Genomic DNA, 22,628 nt, shown 5'->3' with positions numbered 1-22,628 from the left:
TCATACTAGATGTGTTGTGAGGTTCAGGTGCATAGCGTTGACTCACGTCACTATTCTCCCTGAGTGATTTCAGTAAATCTGAAAAGCATATAAGACTTAATACATAACTAGAAACAAAATTAATTTTAGCAAAGTGCATGGTTTATAGATATGTAAGCCTATTTGTAATGGTTTTTGAAATGCTTTAGTGAGCAAAATTCTTGTCATGCTAAAGGGTTTTAAATCCCTGGAACACAGAGTCACTATATCTGTTTACATAAATTTACAGTAAATGTGTTTGCAATTAGGTGTTTACTGTAATAGCAACAATCTGAACCTTTAATGAGTCCTGCAGCACCAGTTGCAAGAATTGGTGGTCTTGAAAGTCAAATGCTGTTTACTGACAGCCATAGCTGAAGAGGCTTCTTCTAGTGTTATTTGTATTAGAGTGTCTTCATCTTCTGGGAACAAGAGCACAATACTACTAAGCCACCTAACTGAAGAATGTTTCAGGCTGGGACAAGAGACAGAATCCCTTTGTCCAGGTTACTGTTTGGCTATCTGGGGGGAATGCAGGGTACTGTGACATAAGCTGAAGAATTTCTTCCCACGTTTCCTTGCAAATGGCATATTCTGTTCCCCTGTGGTATTAAGTTTTGTGGAGTCCAGGTTTGTACAAATTTTGAATGATCTCTCTGGAATTTGCTAATTTGCATGAAAAATATAAAGGTGAAGATTGTGTTTATCCTTCACATACACATAGTTGGTGTGTCTTTGTCATTCATTAAGAAAAATCCAGTAGAAGTAGGCTCATGTCCACAAAAGATGCTATAAAAATAATTTGTTAGGTACCCAGTGCCCCAGCACTTTCTTATTCAAAACTGAACAATGACTGGAATCTATCCAAGAGTGGACGAATACTAAATGTTGCCAGTATACTGCCAGTATAAAACTGGTCTCTCTTGCTAGTATTCAGTGTCCCTAAGGGAGTAGTGACCTGTACACTTCCATCCCTAATAGCTACTTTCCCAGGAACAGAAGGGAAAAGAATGTTTGTACAGTCCTCTTTGGTGAGTTGAATTGCTTTTTCTTCATATTTTGTTGTGGTCCAGTGGCAGCCAAGGGGCCCCCCAAGAAAGGACTGTATTGCTATATGAGGTTTCATGAGGAGAAGAAGCAGAAGAATCAGTAGAATCAGAGGAAGTTTTAACTCTCTACTCGTCTATTATGACATCTTTTCTAGTCTGTTTTTATTATGTCCAGTAAAGGTTGTCTCATTGTTCCTTTGGTTTTGCTGTAGCCTAAATCTTTTCAACAACTTATTTGGAATATCACTGCACAGTTGGAGTTTGGTCTTATTGAGCAATGAAATATGAAAGGCCTTACTGCAACTGCACAAGAGCACAGATTGTATATGGGAGACAAAAAAAAAAAGAGTCCAGGAAGTCTTAAATTAGGATTTTTCCCCATTTCAGGCAATGCCTACAGGATGAAGCCACCCCCATAGTTCTTAACAGACGAGGATGTTTCTGATAGTAATCATCTGATTCAGACAAATTCTTAAATAGGGTTAAGCAACATAATTCATTAAGCTAAGCAGTCTTCCCCTTTGACACAAGTTCCACATTCTATCCAGAGTTTATGACCATGGGAAAGGAAGTAAGAATGTTCCCAGACCATTATGGGCTAGACAGGCAGAATCTGAGCTATTCCAGAGGAGCCTTATCTTCCTCTTCCATGTCACAGTTCTGTCCTCAAGTTCATGAAGACAGAGCTATTCATAGCATGTCTAGAAAGATTCAAGAGCTGAAGAAAGATCCTGTGCGTTGTGAGAATGCTGCTAAATCAGCAGGGCCTCTTTCACTTTAAAGAGCAGGAAAGGACTTTTTGTCTTTAAGTACAATAGAACTGTGTTCATTGATGGAAGAAAGTTGTCAGAATTTGTGTTAGTGGAGCAAGATCTCACCAATACTTCAGTTTTTTCATTTTTGATTAATTGTTGTTTAATAAATCCAGTTTGCAACCTGAAGAGCATTCCTTCCTATTTTGTGTATACATGATATTGACAGTCTTAGAGTGATAGGCACAAAGGTTTCGTAGTGGGGTTTGACACTGGTAGCGTGTATTGCCTTAAGTTCATTAATGAAGTTAATTCAAGTAAGAGTGCAGCAGGTGGTGATTATGAAGTGAAGATAGTGACAAGCATTATACACCATTCTGTTTCCTAGTACTAAGTTTTTGTGAGGGTTTGCTCAAGATCCCTGTTGTTTGCTCTTGCTTCTGATGGTATTAGCAATGACTGGAGTATGATAAATAGGTGCAAATGTTGAGCTTTGGTTACTGATGTTATTGGGAAATATTTCCTGAATATTTAAGAATCTATTAACTACTGTGTTGTACCCTATGTTTTGATTTTTCTCTAAAGCTAACTGCAATTTTGAAAATGAGATGAGTAATAAGAAGGGAAGCAATGGTGGTAGGGAAGCAATGGTGGTTCTCTTGCCAGTGGTAGTTTATTCCCACGAGTGTCTCCCATAGAATTTGATGGCAACTAGGCTGAAATTTTCAGCTGAGATTCCTCTGAACAAAAAGAGAAACTTTGATTTGATGCAAGGCATGGTAAGTGGGAAGACTCATGTGAATGGTGTACTGCAGATCTAAAATAAAACCTTAGTGCAGATCTCTGAGGAGCACCCTGGTGGTACAGAGACAAGGGGAAAACCAGAGGGTATTAGAGCAGGTAGTGATCTCAAAGGATCGTTAACTGAGTAACTGAAGTTGCAGACCATGGTTTCCTTCCTTTTGGTGTGGGAAGACTGTAGCTGTATTCCTGCTGTTTTCCTCTACAAATATGGTCATAGCAGTTAGAATGAAGCTTGGAAGTAAGTTATTTTCATTGGTGTGTGCTTGGCATGACCTGAAAATGCCTGATAGCTGGTGACTCTGCTTTTTAATATTTACTGTATGTCATGTATTACACTGATTATATGGGAAATAGGGTTTAATTTAGCAGACTAAACAGACTGGTAGTCAATATATTTGTTTTTAACTCAGACATTGCAATTATTTCTCTGTGTCTGGTATTTTTGTAGGGAAATCATTCTGATGTTTATAATCATAATTAAGGAGCTACCCTATTAAGGGCTGTACAGAAATAACTGAGAGATATGGCTTTGAAAAATATAGTACCAGAATAGCAAAAGGGAAATACCTTACTTTATTTCAGTGGTGGAACAAGAGTATGAGTGTTTCATTAGTGTAGAGGTGATTGACTTCATGTTGTTTTTCGTCCACGTAGAGTTATTTACTCCCTTCTCTGCTGCAGGGAGGTGACGATGGTGTCCTGATGTGATTTAGCTGTGTAACTTTGTATGTTTTCTACTTTTTTTGCAAAGTATCTGTCTTGTTTTCAAATATACTCTTATTGCAACAATTTTCTGACCCTTCTTTCATTCTGAGAGCTATGAAGATCACTGATTCTGGCCTGATTCTCTAAAATACTCAGTCCCCATTACCTTTAGTAACTCAAATATTAGCTCACCAAAGGATCAGAAGTAGTCTAACTGAAAAGTACATTATCTAAATTAAAGACTGTAACAGAACAATTGAATTACTTGTTGCTGAGTCAATGAGATTGCTATTTGAGAAGTATCCATCAGTTCAGAATATCCAGTCTTTATAGATTATAAATTTTGTTGACCACACTGCAATACTGTATTTTCATAATCTGCTTTCTGAAGTCATCCCATCCTTCTCATAATATAATATTTTCAGTCTTTATATATGTACCTTAGAAGTTTGTAAATATAGACTGCGGATACTGGAAAGTGTTGCCAAGACCTTATGATAAGAAATGGAGAGTAGAAGACCATCAAGAGAATATGTTTACACAGATACTCAGCAGGAAAGTTTGGACACATCAGCTGTATTAGTGAAGTTAATTGTTGAGCATGACCCAGTGTCCTTTCAGTCTAATTGCACTAATTTCTGAATGCCTTGAAAACCAACAATTGAGCAATACACAGCTGGAGGAAGGGTTTCAAATACAGATGTTTTTCCCTTTTTAACAGCAATTTAGAAAGTTGTTATTCGAGAGATCATCATAATAAACAGAAATCTTTCCTTCATGTAAACTGTGGGGACAGTCTGCCTGCACTGTGCTTTCTCATGAGAGTTCAGTGATAACAAGAAAATGCAAATCTTTGCTCTAACGAACATATGTAAGGCAAAAACTGGCCTGTTAACTGATCATAATGGCTTTGTGCCTGAGTGTTAATAGTTGAATGAATTCAACGCTGTACTAGTGACTCTGGCTGAAAGAGCAAATCTATTCCTTTGTCATGTCAGAATATTTCTTCTTCAGAATTGTTATTTTTTTCAAATGTTTCCTACAAGCATTTTGTAATTCTCCTTCAAAATGGATAAAAAATAATTGGTTACATATTTAAAAAATACATTTCAACTAACTTTGCATGCAAGGTTCAGGGTTAATAACTTTGAGAACATTTTATGGACTGATCTGAATGACTTGCAAATGTATCTGTTTGATATAAGTTGATATTAAAAACAGCATGTCACCTATGCTTGGCAGTGTTTTCTACTTTTTCATGATATATTCAACCAGTATGAGTGATTCTAGCTCACTGGAATTTTTCTCTTCTCTATGTAAAAATATATAAATATGATAAATATATGTTAATCACTCCAAAATATGTATTGCGGAAGAAAGAGTTCTGTTGCCATGAGGAAAAATATTAATCTTCTATCTGTCAGCATTTCTTTGTGTTGAGATTTCTTTTTTTAGTGTGTAAATACTATGTGTATTGTACAGATATCCGGTACTGAAGTGGAACTGAGAGTACAGTTCACAAAGAACTGAGTTTTGCTCTTTTTGTATTCAGAAGTTTAAGGTTAAAGCACTAGTCAGAATGTAACGTGGCCTTTAAATAAAAATCAGTGCTAAATATCTATAGTCAACTTAGGAAAATCTGACAGAATTCCAAGCATCTTGCTTTTGCCTGATGAACAGTTTTCAATCCAAACTACCATAGTTAGTAATCTACTTCACAGGACTGTACTTGGCAAAGGATTAATGCATCAGTTGAAATGCAGAGCTGGTGCAGCATTCAAGAGAGAAGTCTGAACATAAATTTTCTTTAACTTCCTATGTAAATTCTTAAAGTCTCTGTGTGAGACTTCCTTTTTTTTTTTTTATTTATTCTTTTGCTTGACCCCATATTGCAATACGGTAGATTGGATTTAACTTAATAAATGTGTGTAACCACATGTTGTCTCTCTTTAAACATGGCTTTGTATTTCCATCTTGCTCAAAACCTTGTGGTTAATTCTCATTCGCAACTTGAAATACATCTTAACACATTCCAGGTACAGTCAACTCTCATGGAGAACTAGAATAAAATGAAAGATTCTTGGTAGCACAGTTTACTGTAGGAGTCATGTTGTTAAGTGGTTATTTAGTGATAATTTTCAGTTTATACTTTGGTTGATCTACCGTGTTCAAATATGATCCAGCTAGAAGTTTCTAATGTATTTTCTTCTTAGGAAGTGCCAAAGTCTAAATGTTTGAGACTACACAGTATACCTCTTCGAATTTAGATAATAAAATATTGGAATGATTTGAATATCAAATATCACTTTCACCTTTAATTCATTTAAAGTAGCAGCCTTGAAATGGAATACATAATTATTTATTAGAAATGCATCAGCAGGATGTGCAGTATCATAACTGACTACCAATTAATGGCAGGAAGCCTTTCTAAAATAGGAATATTGTTTAATTTATAGTATGATAATTCTATTTACTTGTAATATCAAAATGTGATATTCTTGTGGTCCTAAATGCAAGTATAAAAGTTATCTATTTAAAAAAAGGAAATAGCATCCCTTCTCTGGGACAAAAGTGTCAGTTACGTTAGATTTCCAGGAGTCCAGTTTGCTTTAATGCAAACTGTGTGCTACTGCTGATCCTTCAAGACTCTGGGAGGCACTTTTTTTTTCCCTCCCATGTAGTCAACATGTTGACTTATTTGAATTCATGGTTTTAGGAAACCTTGCAATTTTTATTTTTTTTCTTGTCAAGAGTTGGTAAAGAACGAGTTTATAACTTTGAATAGAAACTAGAGGCTTCTGAAAAAGTATGGCTTGAAGTTTTTCAAATGATTCCAAGGTGTGTTTAATTTGAAGACTTAGAAAAAATCTGTAGTAAATATTTGTAGGATTTATTTCTGTTATGTTCAAATATTTGACTTGAGAAAAATATTGTAATCTAATAAGCTTATTCAAGTCATAGAATGGCCTGGGCTGAAAAAGACAATAATGGTAATCTAATTTCAATGCCCCTGCTAAGTGCAGGGTCACCAATCACTAGATCAGGCTGCTCAGAGCAATAGTCCACTTTCTTATGGAACCAGTAAGATTTGTAAAGCACATTCCTTATTAGCACTGAAATCTGCTACTGACTTGATATTCCATATTGTTATTCCAGTGATCCAATATTTCACCTAAAAGCTTTGTTTTACTGCAGCTCAAATCTGAAAAATACTTATCTTAAATTGACTCCTTCATGAATAGGAGTGCTACATGTAAAGAGTGTAGTTTCTTGCCGTCATGTCACGTCAATTTTGATTATGAATAATGCAATTCTTTCTATCTAATTAACACCTTAATGCATCTCTGGGTGTTCTCCTTTTCTCCATTATTGTATCTCTTTAAGTTGAGATGCTCTACAAGCACAGTCAATTAGAAGTCAGACAAATGCATGCATTTCTCCAGTAATACTAAGAAAAAGTAGTAGCAAAAGAATGCATTCTATAGAAGACAACCTTCAATTTTTGACAGTTGTTTGCTTCCAAACAAAATAAAAGGCTTGGCAAGCATTTAAAAAAAAAAAAACCCACAAACACAACAATGAACAAAATCAGTAACAGAATACTTTATATTCAATAGCCATGCTTCAGACTGAAGTGAAATTATAGATTGTCCTTTTGCTTTGTTACATAGTGAAAATCATTAAGCCAATGTGAATCTGTTCAGAAACTTATGTGCATTAATGTACAGCATGTTGTATTAGATGTAAATTATACCTGATCTGGAAAAATAAACATCTTAAAGGAGCAGATTTTCACCTGCTGAACTTAAATGCTTACTCTCAAGGTGACCTCTGAAAACTTAGCAAATGTACATTGGAACAGGCAGAAATTTTCAGTTTTACTAATGAATATGTTGTGACTACAGCCAGTGCCTCTGAATTTTATAGGCACTGTTGAGACTCCCTTATCACAATGCTAAATAAAATATGCTTTTTTTTTTTTAGATAAAATACAATTATCACAGGAAATAATCTGGTACAAAACTCTAGTAGGTGTAGGTTTGCATATGCTTGTTTATCTTCATTCAGATCCTGGCCTTTATCTACTATGCTGTGAAAGAAGGCAAGCTGATTGATTTCAGTGAGAAGAAAATAGCAGTTTTTCTCCTTGTACAGAACAGATATGTAAATTAACTGTTAGGAATGATACTCACTAATTAGGATTAGTGAGATCAAGATAATGATCTGATGCTGTTCACATATTATGCAGGCATTCAAATATGTGGTCTGCAGATTCATTGTCATTATGAGAATGCCAAGCAAGCTGTAACTATACTGATTACCTCTTGCATGTGTTGTAACATATAAATTGTCCAGCAAGTGTTATAATATCATATTTCAGAGGTTTTGATTGCCCACTAACAACATACTGAGACAGACATCTGCCTTCTTTCAGTGATTATTTCTAATAAAATGTAAAACTAGTCTGAACTAAGCGAAAACTTTTTATGTTGGATAATGAGATGGTTTTTAGTAAAGCTTGATTAGTTCTAGTCAATGGAACCTTTTGCTGACTTTGTGAGGGCTGAGAAAGGAACTCTGTCACATCCATCAGAGTTACATGAAGAAAGAGAGATTATTATCTCTTTGGACTCTGTTTTTGGCTTTTGCTCTTGTTTCCCAAACTTTTGTTTGAAACTAAGATGGAAGAAATAATTGATTTAACTGAACAAAAGGAGGCCAATATTAAATACGGCGAAGTGTGTGATTGCCAGTTTTCCTGGGAGCTTGATTGTTGTAGGTGATGAGAGCATAACTGGACATTTGAGCCACTACTCCCACAAAGGGAATACTAGTAAGGAGTTTTCTTCACATTCTTGGTTGAAACAACAGATTCTATTCCAGCTTTGGAAAGCCCACAGGCACGCAAAGTTCCCTTGCACAGAGGTCTGCATCTTGCTGTTATTCTTTGTGTGCATATTTCTGGTGAGTGCATTTTGGTGTAAAAATTCTTTCTTTTAAGAAGCATTTTTATATTGTGAAAAACAGATTTTGCAATATAAGCACTTCAACTAACATTGCACTTTAACTTACCTAATAATAATTAATTAGACTCATGAAAGCATAGTGGTTAGTGGTTTTGAAGAAGAAAGGGACCTGGGGGTGTTGGTTGATGCTTGGCTGAACATGAGCTGAAAGTTTGCCCAGGTGGCCAAGAGGACCAATGCCATCCTGGCCTGCATTAGAAATAGTGTGGCCAGCAGGAGCAGAGAGGTGATCATCCCCCTGTACTCAGCATTGGTGAGGCTGCACCTTTAGTGTTGTGTTCAGTTTTGGGCTCCTTGCTACAAGAAAGACATTGAGGCCCTGGAAAATATTCAGAGAAGGGCAACAAAACTGGTGAGGGATCTGGAGCATGAATCTTAGGAGGAGTGACTGAGTGAGCTGGGATTGTTTAGTCTGGAGAAGAGGAGGCTCGTGGAAGACCTCATTACACTCTGCAGCTTCCTGAAGGAAGGTTGTGATGAGGAGGATTTTGGCCTCTTCTCCCAGGCAACAGACAGAACCTGAGGAAGTGGCCTCAGGTTGTACCAGAAGAGGTTTAGACTAGACATAAGGAAAAACTTTTTCTCTCAGAGAGTGTTCAGGCACTGGAATGGCTGCTCAGGGAGCTGGTGGAATCCCCATCCCTGGCAGTGTTCGAGAGGCGTCTGGATGAGGAACTATGAGATCTGATTTAGTGGCTTGTGGCACTGGTTATGGGAGGATGGTTGGAATAGGTGATTTTGTATGTCCTTTCCAACCTTGTGATTCTATGTTTAGTACACTCTCAGAATCCACAGGGCTTTCTTCAAAGTACCATCTCTGGTTGAGAATTGTAACTAATAGTGTAACAGCACTCTCCCTAGATTTCGTGTCTGAGGCTAATTTGTATACATATACACTGACTGGGTGAATTATTTGTCACAGATTTCAGAAGCACCTCTCTGTTATTTCTAAGAGTGAGTCAGACATGATAGAAAATGGTGTTTTAAGCTGAATGACAGAGGAGGGTGTAAGACTGATTGGAGATGGAGACTGCAGTTATATAAAAATATTTATATTTCAGCTTTGAAAAGTGTTATTTAAAAAAATGTATTCTGCAACTGCATATACTATTTCAGCCATGAAAAATATTCTGAAGAAAAATACTTCTTGTAGGATTATTACTTTCTTTAAAGTTAGAGTATTTTTAGGCAGACATGTTTTTACTTAATGTAGCAACCTTTGTAGTAAGTTCTCATACTTTTGGCAATTGAGGAATGAGGGCATCTGCCCTCCAACTGCTTGGAGACTGAATGGCACAAAGGCTATTAATAGCAATTCTTTTTTAGCGTGTGTCCTATAAATAGAGGCTTTGAGCAATCTTATTTTATATGTCCCTAATAAGGTTACCTCTGTTGCTTGTAGCTGTGTGTGTATGCATATATGTACTTGTATGTATTTCAGTTTAGAATTTGATTTTCTTTTAAGAGCAGGAAAGGTGGTTTTCATGTGCCAAATAGTAACTTCATGTGCACAACTAATTGTAATGAAATGTGAAAATGTAAACTTGTCTCATACTATAGTTAAAAATAACTTAAGGCGCTTTCCTTTTCATTTACTCAATTTAGCTCAATATCATGAAGCTCTACAAATAGCGAATGTTATTTAGGTGTATTGTTGCATCTAGCTTGGTTTCCCAACTTGATAAATGCTTCTGTATTTTCACCAATTATTATAGCTGACCAAAATTCATCCAAAACACAGAGGAACTGTGGGAATACAGCTAATAATCAGGTCACAGTAGAAGTATTTTTCAAGTAAACAGTTTCGCTCATCTCTCTGGGTGGGAAACCTGATAGGACTTCAACTTTCTAGGTGTTCACACGGTAGATTCATTTTACTTAGGTGTCTAATTTACTGGCTGCTAATTTTAATTTGTGCGTTGTAAAGTAAATAGGCTGAGTAGAGAGTGTAAAATTACTCAGAGTAACAGAAGAATAACAGAAGTGTTAACTAGAAGAATATCCTGTTAAATTCTTTTTGGAATTGATATATCTAGGAAAATATTGTTTTGAAGGTTACCTTATGTTTGACTGGTATGAACTTAGCCAGTTCTTATTATTATAGAAAATAAGATTGAAGATACAGAGCATGACATTTAGGAGAGAGAGCTCTGCAGAACTCACCTGTAGCATGAAGCAAATGTCTTTTGTTAGATGCAACAAACAGAAGTCAACATCCATACATTCAGAAGTCAGATATATTTCATTTCTTTTGATAGAAATAAAATGACTTAGTATTATAGTCCGTTTACTTAACATTGACAACTGTTAGTCAAAGCCAGGCTGTGTGTGGCTCTGGGCAGCCTGGTTTAGTGGGTGGTTGAAACGAGGTGAACGTTATGGTCCTTTTCAACCCAGGCCATTTGATGATTGTCAATACAATAACTGCAGAATACTGCAGTGTTTCTCTGCTGGCTCTGAGCTATGAACTGTTTATGTTTCAGGCTGCAAATACAAACAAACCAAAAAAAAAAATAAAAATCTGTGAAGCTGCATGCAGTTATATTAGCAAATTCAGTTTACGGGAGTATGGTGATTACTGAGAGACTCTTTCAGCCTAATTCAGAATAATTTATTTGTCCATCTCCGGTATTTTACAACAAAACATTAAGCATCATTAACTAGAATGTGTAATATCTGCTAATAGTAGATGTGATATATGACTGCTGAGAGGTGCTGCAGACACAGTTACCTATTTTCCTGCCACTTGTGGCTTGATCAGAAACAAAAGGGAGTAGTAGGAAAAAGGAAAAAATTCCAATCTTTGTGTCTTCCATATTGCAGGAGGTCAGCTGTTTGCAAAGTCCACTGAGACCAAATTTTTGTGGCATTTTCTGAATGCAAACATAAACTTTAAGTCATCTCTACATTTACTAGTGATGTATTGGTTTTGCACTCTGAAAAGGTTTAGATAAAAGATCTTAATAGAATGCTTTGCAACTGAAGGAGCAAGTTAGTAAATTTAAAATACGGATTGTGAAGAGGTCACTGAGAAGTATCACGTAGACTACACTGAAATATAATTTATGTTCCTACTTCTTTATTTGTCCCTTACCTTAAGCATTCCTTCTCCCCAAAGTGAACAAAGTATTTGTAGGCACATAGCAAATACTTCATATCTATCCTGTTTCTCCTTGCTTGAATTCTGTGATGACTTTATACAGACTCTACTGATTGTCACCTTTTAACATTCAGTTAAAACTACGCAGAACAGATGCAGGCACTAGAGGGAGATGTGAGCACATGATCTTAACCAGTGTATTGTCATTGTGATTTTTGAGCGTTGTGAGAAACTGCTGTGTAGAACGGATGAAATGTTAGTTCAGAAGGAAGGCTTTAGATGGGACTGTAAAGATTTAATATATATGATCAGTAATTTTGAGAGCTCTAAAAAGCATTTTTAGATTCCTCCAAAATCCAAGCCAAATTATGCATCAACTGACTTGTTTCCAGTAACATATCAACAGTTAATACCTTTTCATATACACTTAAGTGCAATATTTGTCAACTAAAACTTATAAAAGTGCAAAGCAGAAGAGAACATACCACAAGGTTCTTTGCAACTTCATCTGTACAATTCTGCTGGTATTTCTGTATTAAGACTTATTTTGGGGCAAACAATTTTTGAGGAGTGATACACTTGTCTGGAAGGTTGCTAGGCAAATATACAGTGTTCTTGCTGAGATGTACAGGTCAGATAGTCTGTCATAGTCAGCAGGCTGGGAGTAATACACTACTTCCTGTTTTCTTTAATTCCATTCACTGTGGTGGTTTGTGCATATAGAACATTGTTCTTACACAACAATTTAAAAACATAATGTGTTTATTTGACATCTTTAATAATTTTTACAATAGTTACCCAATGTTTTTTCAGGGTGACAAAATATATTTTGCTGACATATTACACATTTCTTTTTTTTTTTAAAATAAAATAATGGAGGCAACATTGCCTACTGAAATACTGTGGTTTGGGAACTGCAGCCTTAAAGATGAATTTAACTCTTCCTGCCAGCTCTAACTTAGGGTAAATTCTTAATGGTCTATCAGGACATATCATGATACTGCTAACTTCTTTTTCAAGGAGCAAGTTTTGTGTTCTCTCTGGATAATGTTAGTTTACCTCTTGAGATAACACTCCTGAAGCCTAAAGGTTATTATATACAGAAAGTAGTACTTAGTCACTAACTATGTGACGGCCTTCACTAAGCAAAATAATAAAACAAAGAAAATAAGAAGAGGGGTGAGGAGGGGAAGCGTAGGTGATGAGATGAGCTTTTCCAAACTATCCCAGCTACTTTTATCTGTAGGCATGTGGCGTTTTCATGTGTTTAATTAATCTTATGGTAAGATGTTTTGTTAACATATTATAGTATGAGAAAGCTGTGAGTTTTTCAACAAGTAAGTAAAATGACTAGATTCCCACTTCTGTCTTACCTCTGTATGCACTGCTTGCTATGTGCCAGGGAAGAAATTTTCAAGGACTCTCACTACAATACTGACAAGACCTCTTGCCTCTATTTTTGTAATGGTAAAGTGGAGCTAATAGTGGCCACTGAGAAGTTATAGTTGAATTGAGAAATAGATTAGAACGACATATAGAGAACTCAGTGACATAGAAAAATCATTTTTAATTTGAAATATAAACAGGTGCACTTATGTACATATTCTTATATAAGGTAGTTGCTAGAAAGGTCAACAAAACATCCATTATGCTGGTGATTAAAATGGGCAGTCTATCTGTCCTCTCTTAATTAGAAACTTCTATAGCATCAACAGTTCTTCCTATGACAGGTTTTGTTTGTAGTAGGATGAACACTAGGATCCTACTATGTTTTATTAGAAGATGCATACACACTGAAGTTATAAAGTCCCTGTTACTAGCAAGTTCATTAATGCAATTAAGATTCTGCTATGCACTAGTGCAGTGTGAATCTCTCTAAAATGCCCTAGGAGCTCTGTGAAATTCTGGTAACACTGCAAATATCTTGCCCAGCTGCCTCTGAGCACTCACTGGTTGTTCAGGTGACTTGGTTTCAGTCTTTGGTTAACTAACTAGACTTTGTATATACTTTTATGTAGTTAAAGTGACTGGAAAGGTGCAACAGAATTTCTTTCAAAAATATAACTATTTAGCACTTAAATGGTGCTGGGAACATTTTGTGAAGTTAGACAATTTTAATGTAGCTCATGCTACTTAGTTTAACGTGGATCCCTTATAAACTAATGTCAGAAAAACTAGATGTTCAACTTGCCTTACAGTATTGCTCTATGTAGGTTCAATTTTAAGTCATGAGGACTGACTGAATTAGGTAAACTCTTGGAAGGATTACATGCATATTCTGGACACTTCTTCACCAGAAGAAAATTGCTTTGAAATCTGAGATCTGCAAAGCTGCAGAGAAGCCAAATACAGGCTCTTGTATATCTTCAGCAGGTTGGATAGAGTGGTTCTACTAAAACACTTTATAATTTCTTTAAGGCTATTTTTGAACATTTGTTTAAAATGCTAATCAGCTAGTAGTTGCCTAAGCTGCTATTTGGGCCTTTTTAGGATTCTTTTACTATTTTTAATTACTGCTAAAACTATTTAAAAATCAGGTTGTGTATCACATGCAGGGAATTGTATTAAGCGATCCAGGTATAATGAAAAGTTTTTTCAACCTTATGAAAGGAATTCAGCTGTTGTGAATGTACTCAAATAAGAAACTTTGCTAATGTCTGTTCCTTTTGTTACAGTGCCTTCATAATTACATTGCAAGTTAATAATTGGAGTGAATTTTTAGGAGGCAAGATAAATGAAGATTGCAGTAATGGAGATCTTTGTTCATAGCAATCTAACTTTCAGAAATAAAACTTCCATGTTTTAAAAATCAACATCTTCAACAAAAATAGGATTTTGTGAGGTTAATCGGTCAAAAGCCGAACATTCATTCTTCCTTCATTTTGTAACTGGCTAGTTACATAACTACTCATATTGCCATCTTTAGGAACATTAAAACAAAGACAGGTCTTCCAGAGTTGAGATCATCTTCTAAATGTCTTTGAATGTTCTGTTTACCCATGCTGATTTTTAACTTCAGAGAATCATGTTTTAACCCTAGAATAATAGGTATGAACTTAAAAATAGGTTATTTTTAAAACGTTGTCTTTCTAATATTTCTTATTATGGGAGTTAATGTTTCAAGCTACTTAACAGACTTTGTATCTATTAATTTGTCAGGAGTCCTTTTGAAAATCTGCAGTGTATTGTGTTCAGATATAGGAAAGAAGAACTTGTTTTTATTTCTTACAGTCCAGGTCAAGTATTTGTTTGTGAGTACAAGTTAGGTGGAATGTAGACGAACAGTATTTAATTGCTAAGTCATTGTGCAATTATGGAGTTGTCTAACAGAATAAATAAGTAAATAGTTTAGAAGTATGAGAAATGAAGTGAAAAATCAGATCACCCATATGTGTAAGTGGTGTGATAAAGGGACACAGTGGCAGAGTGACAATAAGGACCATTTCAGTTGAAGTTATCACCTAGCTATCAAAGTCAGTTACTTCATTTTCTCAGAAAATGAACTGGATGTGAAGCTGGACATGAGCCAGCAGTGTGTACTTGCAGCCTGCCAGGCCAACTGTGTTCTGGGCTGCATTAAAAAAGGGGTGGCCAGCAGGAAGAGGGAGGTGATTGTCTCCCTCTACTCAGCTCTTGTGAGGCCCCATCTTGAGTACTACAATCCAGGCCTGGGGACCCCAGTACAGGAAAGACATGGTGCTCTTGGAGTGGGTACAGATGAGGGCTGCTAAGATGGTCGGGGGCTGGAGCACCTCTCATATAAGGGAAGGTGAGGGAACTGGGCTTGTTTAGCTTGAAGAGGAGAAGGCTCTGGGGAGACTTCATTGTGATCCTCCAGTACTCGAAGGGAACGTATAAACAGGAGAGGGAACATCTGTTTATGAGGGTGGATAGCAATAGGACAGGAGGGAATGGTTTTAAACAGACAGGGGAGGACTAGGTTAGATACTAGGAGGAAATTTTTTTCACACAGAGGGTGGTGAGACACTGGAACAGGTTGCCCAAGGAGACTGTGGATGCCCCATCCCTGGAGCCATTCAAGGCCAGTCTGGATGTGGCTATGGGCAACCTGGTCCAGTGTTTGGCAGCCCTGCATATGGTGGGAGGGGGTTGAAATTTGATGGTCACTGTGGTCCTTTTCAACACAAGCCAATCTATGCTTCTATGAAAATTCAGTTTTCTTTGAGTTTGGTGTTGAGTGACTTTCTGATATTTGGTTTATGTACTCAAAACAGAAGTTAGACAAAGGAAAATTACTATAACATTGAAAAATATTTGCTATTTTCTGATGTCATTGGCTTTCTTCAATGCCAGCTTATTTTATCTGGCCAAAAGAGACTCATCTATTTAAAACATATGTGCATTGTTTCAGCCAGGCAGACAAAGAGCGATGTTTATCTAGAAATTCTACTGAGAGTTCATATTGGCATGGACAAGCCATTACCAATAGTCTGGCTGTGAATACAATGGGCCATCTCACTGAAGCAAAAATCAGAACTGGAAGAGGAGAATATTTACACAGTTAAGTGGCAAGTGCACCTATTATTTCTCAGTGGACAAAAGACTCTTGCTCCTCAAATGTGAAACTAGCATGTGAGATATGAAGTTCCAAGTAATCAGGAGTACTACCTGGTGGTGGTAAAAAGTAATATTTATTCACATTATTTAGTGGGTTTTAACAAACTGTTGTGACGTAAGAAGTCATAGAAATATTTGTATGCCATGTGGTTTGTGCATTATTTAGGTTATCACATTGTAGGTTAAACTGCCATTTGCTAATATTTGCAGTTCTTCAGTATGTGGGAAATATTAGTTGGACAGTATAATTCCAGTCATTTTAGTACTCCTCAGGAGATGCAATTCATGTGATGTCCAGAATAATGTAACCTATTATATAAGTGTGTGTGTATAGATATAGGTTACTCTGAAAGCAATGCACCCTTTTTATTTCTGTGGAAACTACAATGAATAAGTTTTTATAATCAAAATCTACTCCACTGTTGTAGTCAATTGGATTTCTTCCAGTGAGAAGATATTAAGTATATTTTAAATTCCTTCTTAACCGTACTGCTTTATTTTTGTGTGGTTTAGTGACTGTAAGTAACTTTGTAAATCAAATACTGAAAAAATAAACTAGAATGCACTTGTATCCCTTTAGAGTTTGTACTTGCTTGTGTATTGTCTTGATAAGATTATGCTGTGTCCCATAAAATTCAGTTTGTTTCCATATCTTTGCATGAAGAGGTAGATGTTAAATTTTCTTCCCTCCCTCCTCCCCCCCTCCCCCCCAATTTGTAGTAAAGTTTAGTTTTGTAAACTTAACATTTGTAGTAAAGGCTTCTGCTAGTGAAGTCACTGTGTGCTTTAGTAACTTTGGCATCAGACAAGAACCATTCCTTTTTTTCTTTTTAGTTCAGATTTGTGGCATTTCACATTTTTTTGACAGTCTTAGAATACACACTACTTTTTCTTCTACACAATTCTATATAAAGATGCTGATTATCTTTGGCATACTTTCTTGTGTGATATCATTCATTTAATTCCGATCTTCTTTACTACATCTGTCATTCATTGAAAGCTTGACCAACTGTGCTAACAGTTTTGACTTTGATGGATCACAAGTTCTGTATGGTCAAATAGGGACAAACATTCCACTTCCTAAATTCCCTTAAGAATTTATAGTTTAAAATTTGCTGGATCACAACACTACCGCCTAAAATAAACTTTAGAATGTTACCTGGTGGTTTTTGTTAACTTTTGATAAGATTAATTTAAAAACTATACATCTAGGAGTTAGGTAAAATGTATCTTCGGGAATAAGAATGTGAAGAATTTGAGAGAATTCATCCATAGTAAGAGCTAGATGAACTTATTATCTGATTCTTCTTTCTTTGCCTATGTTACTATACTGGCTTTTCAACTAATTGAAAAATCATATTGATAGATGAGTGTCTGAAAAATGTTGCATAACCTCTTCTGTAGCTCTACTCCCCAAATCCCTATTATTTGATATTCATTTTTTCTGAACTTAAGCAAAGACAAATACTTGCCTAATGTTCTTGTGATTGTAGCCAATAAACACATTTCATCACTATGGTTGCAAAAAAACAAATACCCACTATTACAATGTATCTGATAGGCACAAAAGAATTCATTGACATGAAAGAACTTATTCTCTGATACTATGTTAAAAACTGAATTCTTAGAGGAGAGAGTGCAAGTGAAGTGAACAGATTAGATCAGATCTTAAATGTGATATTTTATTCTTTGCATGGGTTTGTATTTGGTGAGGATATTTTCCTTTAAGAAAAATATCTGGTCGTAGTCCCTTCTTTTGAGTATAAGTGATAAATGTTTTAATGGTAGATGATCTCTTTTATGACATTTATTACTGGCATAATTATTCCTTTTATGAAAAGTAAAAGAATATATGGTAAAAAGATGAGATCTGTAATACCTATCATGAAGAATATCATTAGAGAGTTGATTAGAGAGGTTAATCTGATAATTTGAAACTCACAACTATAGAAATATTCATGTTGTGAACTTGAGAATTCGAAGTCTATTTTTGAGTTTGTTGTGCAATGTTGATTGAATTGCTTATACATTATTGTACAGATTTTAAGGGAAATTGTCTAAGGTTCTATAATTAAAAGCAAAATCCCATATCTCAGTATACAAATCATATTTGTTTAAACCTTGTCTTTAAAAATGGTCTGCAGTACCTTATTTGTTAAATTCACTTATATGCCACAGGCTGCGTTAGGTAAGGTGATACACTGTTCCCATTTCATGGAAATTGAGTTGCACGGAATCTCAATGGAAAGTACCCTCTGATACTTGTTGCCAAGTTAGAAACATCAGAGACCTGAATAAGCAGTGTGTGCAGCGGTGTAGTACTCTGGCTTCTGGAAACAAAAAAACTTCTTAAATGCAGTTTTACTGAAAGATATTTTGTTTGTACCTGGTACTTTGGAAGGGGCAAGTACATTCAAAAATGTACCAAGAGGACAATTCTAGAACAACTTACACTCCAGCTTTCCTCCAATCTTATACTATAATTTCTGTGCAGAAGTTTCAGTAATTTAGTAACTTAAAGTGACTTTTCTGTTTTGTTACCTGAAACTGCAGGTAGCATTTCTCTTATATCTCTATTTAATGTTCTCTAACATTTTCTACATATTTTTCTTTGTCCGTGGGTAAGATGCTGTCAGCATAACTGGGCTGCTTTTTTATGAAATGAAAAGAGCATGGAGTGAAGACTGAAACCTGAAAAGACTTTCATGGGTACAGTGGGGAAAAATATTTGTATGGTACTAAATTATTCATAAGGATGAGTACTTGTCTATAATGTTGCCCCTCTTCTTTCACCTCAGCTAGTGCAGAAGTCTAAATGCTTCCTAGATACGTATGTTTTTGTCATTACGTTACTTTCCAAATCAATACAGTTAGTAGATTATGTTCCAACTGCCTAGAATAGAACAGAGCAGAACATTATTTGGACTTCCCTCACATCTCACCCCTGACACTGCTGTTCTACTCTTTAGTTAGCATGTGGATGAGCTTTTATCATAACAAGGCCCAGCACAGGTCTTAGCTGTCCTGTTTATGATCATAGTTTTCCTTTATGGTTTTTGAATCATTGCTGCAGACAGAAAACATTTGTCTCATTAGGTGTAAGTCTGTGTCTTGGGTATGTTTTTGGTACAGTACTCAAACCTCTTAGTTGGGGTGGGGGGAGGGAAGGGAAGGCCATCTAGAAGCTTTTGCAGTGGCTAATATTTTCCTTGGCTCAATTTAGGGGTACCACATTCTAGAACTCATTTCAGCATGTAGGTGCCAGCATTTTCTAGAGGCTATGCTCTCTGTTGTATTTCTAATGCTACTGAGTTGTGCTTGAGACAAGTTTGAACATATGTATTTTTGAAAGTGGGATTTATTTTTTTCAGACAGACAAAGCAGGCATTTAAATTAAATTTCTTATTTATTTTCTGGCTACTGCAATCATCTCCCTTTAAGGTTTGATACTTTCACCCATTGACAGTGTGTGAGATTAAAATCCATTTAATGAAAGAATCATCCTTTTGAAAACTGGTTATTTTATATACAAATGCAGTTCAAATAGGGTGGCACTGGTTGATGACTAAGACGAGATAGAATCAACTGCACAATAAGCATGAAACATCTGTTCAAATAATGAATTGTTAATGAAAACATGTTATGAGAAGCAAGAGCACAACGTACACGGCATGTGAAATAAACTTCTGGGTAAGTAAACTTGCAGAGTTCTGGTCCCACACACAAAGCAGGGCTGGAGGTACTGTGTTCAGAGGACATGATTATCATTTTGAACAGCAAGAGAAAGATGGTATAACTATCTAATTCCAGAAACAGTGTGAAAACGGTTTTTACAATCTGTGGTACAGATGAATGTGCCTAAGGAAGTCTTCTCTATTGTTTTCACATATGAAAGCACCTCAGCTGCTGTAATGTGATTCATAGCATTCAAGTATGAAGATAAAATTGTAATACATGGCTATATTCCATCCTACTATTTGCTGCCACCTTCCCCCCACACACACTTTAAAGCCAGGTAGTTCTTGTTTTAACAAGATTGTTGCTTGTAGTCATTTAAAACATCCCTAGTTTTGTCATTACAATTCTGTAGAATTCTGAGAAGTTAAGCAAAATTAAAAGGAAGATATTTTGGATTGATAGGAAAACTCTGTTGATAAAGCAGTATGCTTCTTATCTATTGATTTTTAAAAGATCAAATTAGTTACTCAAATTACATTTCTGTTTTGGTTAAGTGAGGTCAAATAACCTTCACCTCTGTACTCTCACCTTACAATTTTTAAATGATTGTGATAAATTAGTTGTTGATAGAGATGAGTCTTACTGAAAGTGTAACTTGAAATCTTTCAGAATGTGAAGATAATTTTGTTATTACTGCTTACTATCAGTGCAAGTGGGAAAAGGGACACATTTATTGTGTAAATACCACATACAATTGATCCAAATATTGAATTGCCAGTAGTCACAATAAAGCCCTGTACTCCTCCACTCTAATACAGTACCAAAGTTCACAATTTCCATTGAACTTCCAGGTATTATTAAAAATAAGATGGGTGATTTTTATTGTTCAACACCTACTCAGAGCCCTTTTCAGAAACACTGCTACATGAGAGCAGTGTTTGAAATATTTTAATTCACAAACTCTGGAATATATCTGCAGAAGGATATCCATGCAGTAGTGCTGTGGATTGTACCACTTCTGATTTGGGTACCTACTCTGCAACCCTGTCCACAGTGAGTTAGATGCTAGGCCTCCTGTCTTGAAATAGACAGAATCGGATGTCTCAAAATTGAGTCAGTCCATCTTGGGCAGCCAAGTTACTCACCTCTTAACATAAATATACCCTGATCAGATCTCTCCACTTGAGTAGGTATCCTATCCAAGGGATATGGATTAAATGTTTAGACAGTGTAAATGCCTCCCTCTGTGCAACAGTCACAGGCTGCAGTTTTTTCCTGGTAACAAGTGTTCATGTCCTGTGTCAGTGATTTATGGGCAGGTTTGGCCCAGTTCTGTACTAGCGTTGTGAGAGGACCCAAAGACCCACATCCAATGCAGGGGAAAAGGATAGAAAAATGCACTTAAAGAACAAAAACAGAAGCAAAAAATCTGAGGAGAAACAAACTGATTTACTAAATAAGATGTCAGAATGCGAGATAACACCGTATAATACTCTATGTAGTACAATATAATTACAATTGAAGCTAATAAATCAAATAAAATGAGAGTGTCTGATAACTAAAGAGCTTCCTCTAATGGTGGTGAGACATGTTGATGGGTTGAACAGAAGTGCCATGGGTTAATGACAAGAAGAGAAATGAGAAGGTAGTCTTTTGACGTGCCAGGAGTTTCATCTTCCCTCTGAATGCAGGGTACCGATAACCAAAAATCATAAAACCATGACATTCTACCCCTTATTCCACATCACTATATCATGCTTAATATATATAAACAAGAATTAACAAGCATTAAACTTTTGCCATTGCCCTTCCCCTCAGTGAGGTTTCATCCTCTTGGATTGTTTAATTGTAACACATACGTCACATCAATAACCTGTGCAATAGCATCCATATGTAAGTCCACCACTTGGTCTCTAGCCCACTTACAAGTTGTATCTTTTCCTTCATGGCCTTAGGTTTTGTTGGCCCGCTGAACTATAAATAATTCACACTTTTGTTGCCAGTCCAAATCTATTTGAGCCACCTTAATTTTGTTAATTTTGGCAGCTTGACCTACTTGATGGTTATTTTGTTATCCTTCAGTAGCCCAACTCTTAGGCACATGAGCATCTATATGGTGAGCCTTTACATCCATATTCATTATTTGGGCAGCAATGTCTTTCCACAGTTCAGAAGCCCAAGTAGGTTTACCCCTTCTTTGCCACTTATGCTGTTCCCACTGCTGTAAGCACCCCCCATGAGGTATTTGCCACCATCCACGTGTCAGTATAAAGATAAAGCACTGGCCATCTCTCCTGTTCAGCAACATTGAATGCTGTTGATGCGTGTTTCATTTTCCATCCTTTTACAGAGGCAACTGACATTGATTCTGACGCCTCCTGCTAATAATCGTGTTGGTCAGTTTTGATGCTCTTACTCTCCAGCTTGGCTCAGAGGCTGTTTTATTCAGTTAGGAGGTCGCATTCAGCTTGGAGGATGTCTTGTTGAGATTGAAGTTTACTTGTTTGGTTTAGAGACTGTTTAGTTTGGATTGGAGGGTGTTTCATTTGGTTCAGAGGGTATCAAACTTGGACTGGAAGGTGTCTCGCTTGGTTTGGAGGGTGTCTCACTTGGATTGGAAGGTGTCTTGTTCATTTTTAAGGGTGTCTCTTTCAGGGAGTCTTTAATCTCAGATTGAAGAGTCTCTCTCTTGGAGATTTTCCTTCTCAACTCAGAATCTCTCTCGCTCAGATGTGGAGAATTCTTTTCCTTTTACTCTCTTTCTTCCCTTTCCTGTCTAGGAGACGCTTTTTCTTGACTAGGATATTATTGACTAAGGCCTGAAAAGCATAAGCCAGGCCCGAGATATTTTGTGCATCCACAGATCTGCCTGAACCATGTCCCTTTCTGAAATGTTCGCTTAGGCTCTCGGGATCTT

The 22,628-nt window shown here is 36.3% G+C and overlaps 1 long non-coding RNA gene across 2 annotated transcripts in view; it reads left to right on the top strand.

Moving 5' to 3' along the window:
- The first annotated feature begins 956 nt into the window (after nt 1–956).
- The window catches only part of LOC107313364 (uncharacterized), an 86,367-nt gene continuing 64,695 nt past the window's right edge, over nt 957–22,628 (top strand). For both annotated transcript variants that reach the window (XR_014945360.1, XR_001554963.3), the window contains exon 1: nt 957–1,049. This is a non-coding gene — a long non-coding RNA (uncharacterized LOC107313364). The remainder of the gene's footprint in view (nt 1,050–22,628) is intronic.

This window comes from Coturnix japonica, chromosome 4, assembly GCF_054131305.1.
Source record: "Coturnix japonica strain WE chromosome 4, WE-NBRP24, whole genome shotgun sequence".
Classification (NCBI taxonomy): domain Eukaryota; kingdom Metazoa; phylum Chordata; class Aves; order Galliformes; family Phasianidae; genus Coturnix; species Coturnix japonica.
This window is presented reverse-complemented; position numbering and strand designations above follow the sequence as displayed.